This window comes from Rhineura floridana, chromosome 15, assembly GCF_030035675.1.
Source record: "Rhineura floridana isolate rRhiFlo1 chromosome 15, rRhiFlo1.hap2, whole genome shotgun sequence".
Classification (NCBI taxonomy): Eukaryota; Metazoa; Chordata; class Lepidosauria; order Squamata; family Rhineuridae; genus Rhineura; species Rhineura floridana.
Window position 1 is genome coordinate 26,531,255 of NC_084494.1, and position 7,388 is coordinate 26,538,642.

General features: G+C 48.2%; 1 protein-coding gene across 1 annotated transcript in view; it reads right to left on the reverse strand.

Moving 5' to 3' along the window:
• SCN1B (sodium voltage-gated channel beta subunit 1) overlaps nucleotides 1-399 on the reverse strand; it is a 34,048-nt gene extending 33,649 nt beyond the window's left edge. Inside the window, exon 1 of the mRNA XM_061597365.1 lies at nucleotides 1-399. This exon is cut by the window's left edge and continues 1,038 nt beyond it. The gene's annotated coding sequence lies outside the window, so the exon portion shown is untranslated.
• Nucleotides 400-7,388: the final 6,989 nt, after the last annotated feature.

Below are 7,388 nucleotides of genomic sequence, written 5' to 3' on the forward strand. Positions count from 1 at the left end.
GGTGGGAGAGAGAAGGAATCGATTTTGGAAATATCTGCCCGACTGCCTGCTGCTGCTGAGGGATCAGGGCCGGGTGTGGAATAAGACGCTGCCCGGATGACCCTCCTTTCTTCCCTTCTTCTCTCTCCCTCCCTCCTTTTCCAACGGGGGGCTGCGACGCGGCGATTCGCCCCTTTTCGCCTCTCCCAGCCTTCCCCGGCGGCGCGCACCGCTGCGGCAGAGCCGGGGCTGGCGGCGAAAGGCTTTGGCTTGCTAGCTCCCGCTGCTGCTGCTGCTGGAGAGGGCGGCTGGGAATGAATCAAAGCGTGCGCCTGTCGGGGGGGGGAGGGCGCAGCGAAACTTGATGCATTGCAGCAGCGGCAGCAGAATCCAAAGCAGCAGCGGCCGCCGAGTGGGGCGCCGCCGCCACGCGGTGCAAGCGAGGGTGGGAAGGGAGGACGGGCTAGCGGGCTGGACGCACTGCAACCCCCTCCCTCCTCTTCTCCAGAATCGGGCGATCGGAAGTGTGGTAGGGCATAAGCAACGAGGAGGGGGGGCGGGTGCGAAAGGAAGAGTGCAAGGAAGATCAGGACGGAAGAGGGATGCGTCACTCTCTGCAGTGGCTGCGGGATCCGAGGAGACCGGCGGCAGGAGTCCGTCTCAAGTCGTTCCCTCCCGGCCGATCCCGCACGCAAGTCACGCCCACGTTTTGTCCCCGCCGCCTGCGCGCCTTGCTCCCAAATCGCGGAGGGTTACTACAATATCAACAATGTTTGGAAGAGTTTTTAGTGCTTTTGTTTGCCGCCCTGGGCTCCTGCTGGGAGGAAGGGCAGGATATAAATCAAATAATCAATAAATAATCAATATTAAGATCAGTTAAAACAGTTTTTAAAGATCAGTTAAAACACTGTTTCCGCCCCCTCTCTATAAGAAAGGAGGTGCCAGGTGCAGTCCTGACCCTAGCTTCTCCATAGTAAGGTAGGGAAAGGGACGCTGTAGTTCCTCAAGAGGAACCCTCGGTTTTTATCAGTAGATCTGCCATGTTGAGCTTTGGCATGGAAAAAAGATTCCTGGACTGCACCCTGGAAACCAATGTTTGAAATGCCAGATCCTAAAGAGAACCACCTGCATGTCTCCCCCTGTACTACAATAGGTAGACAAAAGCAGATCAAAAGACCCTTCAGCCACACAATGACAGGCTGTTCATATCCTGGCAAAGATTAGGACACAGGAAGCTACCTTATACTGAGTCACGCCATTGGTCCAACTAGCTCAGTGGGAAACTTTTTTCAGTCCGAGGGCCACAATCGGCAACATTCTGGGGGCCACATGCCAATGGTGGGGGAGTGATGGATGTGACATAAGAACATAAGAGCCTGCTGTATCCATCTACATCATCAAGCAGTTTGGTAGCAGCAGGAGATAAACATGTAGATGCTAAATGAGAAAGGACAGTCAAATGGCGACAGTAATAGAGAAGAAGAAAGCAGCATTCCAGCCTGGGCAGATTATTCCATAATCTTAGAAGCGTGTATCATTTTAGGAGACATGATTGTGACTATTATGGACCCTTGCACTTCTGAATTTGTCACTTCTCTACTGCCCCCCATGCCTGAGGTTTCCCATCCCTGATCTAAATTGATTGGCAGCCAGCCCCCCAGGATTTCAGACAGGGGACATCCCCAGCCGTCTCTGGAGATGTCAGGGATTGGACCTGAGACCTTCTAAATGCAAAGCAGATACTCCACCAGAAACAAGCCCCATTGAATCCAATCAGTGTTACTCCCAAGTCAATGTACATCACCCAGTCCTACACAAGTTTACTTGGAAGTAAGGCCTTCTGAGTGCAGGGGGGCTGACTCCCATGAAACTATATAGGATCACATCCATCTTTTACTTACTTTGCAGTCTTAATGATTTGTTGAGTTCAATGGGTCCTGGTAACAGTTTATGTTATACACACACACACGTAATTGTGATTAACAAAACAGGTTTTTATTGTATTATGTGCATATATTTTTAGATGATTAATGGAATCCTTATAGGGATCCAGACCAAGCTTGGATGAAGTTCTGTTTGCTGCTTTCAAAACTGTCTCCATCCATCCGTCAGTCTGTCCGTCCGTCCGTCCGTCCGTCTATCCATCCAGCCAGCCAGCCAGCCAGCCAGCTTTCCCAAACAAGTATTGTCTCCCAAAGAGGCTCACACAATGTTTTTCTTAAATGAGAGACAGGTCCTGACCTCAGGCTTGCAATCTAAGGCAAAAGCGCACGGGGGGGGGGGGGGGGAGATCAGTCTCAAAAGGCCGGAAGAAAGTGGTGAAGTTGTAAGCAGGTAGTATTTGTATCCAGCTGGGGCTAGACTGATCTTTGCCTTGCTGGTGGACAGAGGGGTGCAGCAACTGATCCAATAGCTCCTTGTTCCTCTGGCTGGTGAAACACAGAAAGCTGCCTTATATCAAGTCAGACCATTGGTCCATCCAGCTCAGTATTGCCTGCACTGAGTGGCATCAGCTCTCCAGGATTTCAAGCAGGGATCTCTCCCAGTTCTACCTTGAGATGCTGGAGACTGAATCCGGGACCTTCTGCATGCAAGGCTGATGCTCTGCCACTAAGCTATGGCCCTCCCCTCGCTGCTACTCTCCCAGGACAAAGGCAGCCAGAACCAAAAGGTTTTCTCTGGCAGGAAGGGAGAAAGCAAGCTCCCTGCAGCTGCTCCTTCTCTGGCCAATGGATTGGGCCCTTGCTGTGATGTACTTCCTGGAAGACAGGAAGTGCATCCTCCAAGTGGCTCTGGTCCCCTGGCCAAAGGCAGAGGCCAGAGAGTGCATTCGTCTGCTCTGCAATTTTAGGGCAACCTTGAAGGAAGGGAGCGCATGTTTGAATCTAGATGGAAAAACTGGCTCAATATGACTGACAAGTAGAGGCCTGGGGTCATCCAAGGAAGCTGAAGGGTGGAAGATGCACACAAAGGGAAGTATTATTATTAATTAAATTTATAAGAAGGAGCCCAGGGCGGCAAACAAACAACAAAACACTAAACAAATCGATAAAACATATTAAAAACAAAACATATTTTTAAAAAACATCTTTAAAAAAAACTTTAAAAACTCCTTAAAAACGGCTCTGACACATATGCGGACTGGGATAAGGTACTTCTTCACATAGTGTAGGGGTGGCCAACAAGATGCCCGTGGGCACAATGGCACCCTTGAGGTCTTCCCCTGGTGACACTGAAAATTCCGACCCTCCCACTCTCTGCCCCCCATAGTCATGAGGAGATGAGGACGGTTACCTTTTTGTCTTTTGACAAGCACATAGAGCTGAAGGAGGAAATTGGAAGAATGACACTCTATGTGCTTTTCAAGGCTCAGATTAATTTGTCCTCCAGAGATGCTGCCACTATTCCAATGAGCCTTTAGCGGTGTCAGGAAAGCATGTGAGGTCTTGTTTGATTGGTAGCAAAGCAAAGGTATGGACTTCCTTTCTTGAAAGACCTGTTTTCTGGAGTTTCTGCTACAATCTGAGAAGGGGCCCTAGCTCAGTGGTAGAGCACGTGCTTTGCATGCAGAAGGTCCCAGGTTCAATCCCTGGCATCTCCAGTTCAAGGCCAGATAGGAAGTGATGGAGAAGTCTTAGGCAGAAGTCTTGAAACCTCTTGGGGGAAGGGCCATAGCTTACCTGCCTTGGATGCAGAAGGTCCCAAATTCAATCAGCAGTATCTCCAGATAGGGCTGGGAATGTCCCCTGTCTGAAACCCTGGAGAGCTGCTGCCAGTCAGTGTAGGCAATACTAAGCTAGATGGACCAAAGGGTCTGATTCAATATAAGACAGCTTCCTATATTCCCATGCTGGTTAAAAACATGAGTAGAGCTCTGCTGGATCAGACTAGAGGCCTGTGCATGCCAGCATCCTTTCCCCCACAAGGTCCAAGCAAATGTTTCTAGGAATCCCAACGGGCCAAATGGTAGCGCCAGCCCTTCAAGTCCGCAATCGGCCCAACCGCCTCTCCTCCTTAAAAGTGCCGCAGCTCACCCCACAGTCCTTGTACGTCCTTTCTCCTCTTTTTAGCTGACATCAGAAAATGAAAGACGGAATCAGTTGAAGCGATATGTAATTAAACACTTCTTTTGTGCTTCATAGGCCTCGTGTTCCCCACAGGCTGCGCGCAGCTCTCTTCGACATTCCCCAGCTGCAGAATGATAATTTTTTTAGTAGCCTTCTCCAAAATTCCTCGTGGGCAGAGGACGAGAACATGGTGGCTTCCCTCTCCTTGGCTTTAGGATCTGTTCCGCTGCTACAGCGCCCTTTCTTGCAGGCACACATATGCCCACAGCAGCTTTCCCTGCTGCCCAGAGGGTCCTCCCCCCCTTACTCAAATTAAGCTTGAAAGAAGCATTCAGCTGCAACCCATATAACAGGCTGATTGTGACACATGTGTAGTGCCCATGCACACACAGGTCCACAGGCCCCCACAGATGGGTTATGCTGGCATTAGGCAGAGTGAGGCAGCCGTCTCTGGCAACTGATTCTGTGTGTCTTGAAAGGACAGCAATGATGTCATTGTTGCTTTACTCATAGGGAGAGGGCCATGTGGAATTTTCTGCCTCGGGTGCCAAAATAACTGGGTCAACACCTTGACGAGTGGAGTGGGGTGGGGGATCATTTGCAGCAAAATATTTTGGGCCAGCCCTGCCCGTCTTCCCTATACTGTCCCTATCTTCACCTGTATCAGAAGCGAGCCCACTGTTGAGCCCATCTAGCCTTTGGAGGGTCAGGGCAGAGCTGAAGACCAATGACTACAGAAAAGGCAAGCTGGAGCTGTATGTTTGCCAAACCCTCTTACCTTCAACAGATGTTTTTCACATCTGCTCGTTGGCCAAGGAACCCATGTGGTTTGCCATAGAGCAGGGGCAGCTGGCAGCCACAGAAGTTGCTCGCCAGGTGGGGGCAGAGCTGCTACGCTGGCTTCCAGGCAGGTGGGTTACTGTTGCTTACCAGGCGGTGCAAGGCAGTGGGGAGGTCTGCTTCCTTCTCCAGGCTTTTAATAATTGTCTTTCACAGCAGTCTGAGGTCTGATGTGTTGTTTATATCAACTGCTGCTTTTGTCTAACGGTTTGTGGTCTATGTTTTTTATTTTTATTTTTTGGGGGTAGGATGTCATTTAAATAATTCATAGCTAAAACAAAAACAACAAGGTGTGTGTGTGCCTGTAAGCCACCTTGAGAATTTTGAATAGTAAAGTGGTTTTTAAAAAAAGTGATCTAAGAGAATGCCTCAGAAAACACTCCCCTGCAACTTCTTATTGAGGCAGCAGGGGTGGGAGTGGGGGATGGTTGGTAGCAGTGGGCATGCTGTCTTTCAGGGTAGCAAACAGTTGTCCCCAACTTAGTTTTACTCCAAGTAGACCTATTGAAATTAACAGACCTATATCAGTCATATCTATTAATTTCAGTGTGTCTGCTCTGAGCATGATAAGCATTGGATACAACCCAAAGCTCCCTCAAAATCCTAGAAGACAGATTGGGAAATAACAGATCTAGAAGGAGAAATAAGACGTGTTACCTACAGCAAAGTGTTTCCATTAGTCACACCTGCAGAGGGAACGGGTTGATCTGCCGATCAGTTGCAAAATCATATTGAAGCTGGATTTTTAAAAAATGCACTCAAGCTGCTGCCACCAGGTTTTACAGTATAAAAGGGGTGGGGTTTGACTAGCATCATGTGTCCCTGTTTTCAGAAGAGAGAGGTGGAGACACACTGGAACCGGCAGAACAGTGAGCATATTTCTACCCTTAGACCAAACTTAACAAGTTTCAGGAATCCAGAAAAGCATCCAGAATCCAGAACTGATGCGAATGAAGACCAATTAGGATTGCTATTTTCCCTCTCCTTAGTAGATGCTTTGTGCCTTCAACTGCACAGGTGGATGTTCAGCAGGTGCAACTTTCTCCCAACTCACATAGCAATGCAGCTATTGGCTTTCTGCCTATCATGCTCTTGTTAAAGGCATGGAGAGGGAACCCTACTAGGCCTGAATTCAGCCCCCCTGCCTCAAGTCTAGTCATGCCATACCCAGTGTCAACTTCCAGGGAACCATGTTACTCTCTTGCTGCAAAACTAAGTCTTGAGCACCTTAAAAACGAACACATTGATTGTTGCATAGGCTTCCATGAGCTAGAGTCCACTTCATCAGATGGATAAAGTATTCTCCTCCATTAGCAAGGGTGTAGAGATGGGAACATGATAAATGGTGGTGGTAATAAAACACAAAAAGGTAAAATGTGACAATTCAATTGGAGCTTTCTCTTCATGCAACTGATGGACTCTAGTCCATGAAAGCTTATGCCATAAATTTGTTACTCTTTGGTGCTTGTACCCAATTTAAATGGACTTTGAAAATATGTGCTCACCTTCATCCTTGCTGACATGTCTCCTGCCTGCTATTAATCAGTTAAAAGTGCATCAGGGCATTCTGTGAAAACAGGAAGCTGTTTCTGTAAATGGAGACAACTTGCCTGAGAGCCTTCAGTTGCCCCTCTCTGGCATCCTTGCTAGGGTGGCCAGATGCAAACATGAACTCCTGAAACTTTGCTAATGGAGAAGAGGGGATTCTTGCTGGTATAGCTTGCATGGCAGTTTGCATCGTTTGTGTTATTCCACCTTCTTTCTTAAACTTGTGGTCCTGGGTTATCCTAGTTGCTGCTACTACGCTTATGCCCTGCATTCTTTTCTGAATACCCCACCCTTATTATCTTACCTCTTCTCTAGCAGTGTGTCCAGGCCCAGTTGCAAACACGTGCAGGTAGTCAAATATGGCGTTGCCACCATAGGGTCAGCACGTACCATCACAAGCTAGTTGTCAAAACGGATGGGGAGCTTGTGGCTGTCCAGATTTTTTCAACTACAACAACCATCATCCCCGACTACTGGCTGGCTGAGGCTGATGAGAGTTGGGAGTTCAACAACACCCAGAGGCACAGGTTCCCCATTCCTGCTTTGAAGGGTTCAGAAAATGTTTTGGACTCTGTTCTCAGAATGCCAGTCAAGGAAATGGAGTCATGGGTGGTAATGCTAAGTGGGACTTGGTTAGAGGGGGAGTGAAACTACAAGACCAAAATACCTCCCAAGAGGTGTCTCTCCCCCACCCTAGCTGTTTATACAAATGATTCTCATTCATTCCCTGGCCTTGATAATGTCTTGCTTCCCTTCTACAATTCCATATGGCCCTTTCTAATGTTCAGGCTGGATCCTCTCTCAGATGAGAGGGAAAATATGTTGCTTGTTTGCATACATTTAAATGTATGAAATGTTTTAGAATCATCTGTTGCATGCCATTGGTGCTGACGTGTTTTTTTTTTTTAAATAATACAGCCCTTCTCGTAGAAAGCCATGCTCAAAGTCTTCATA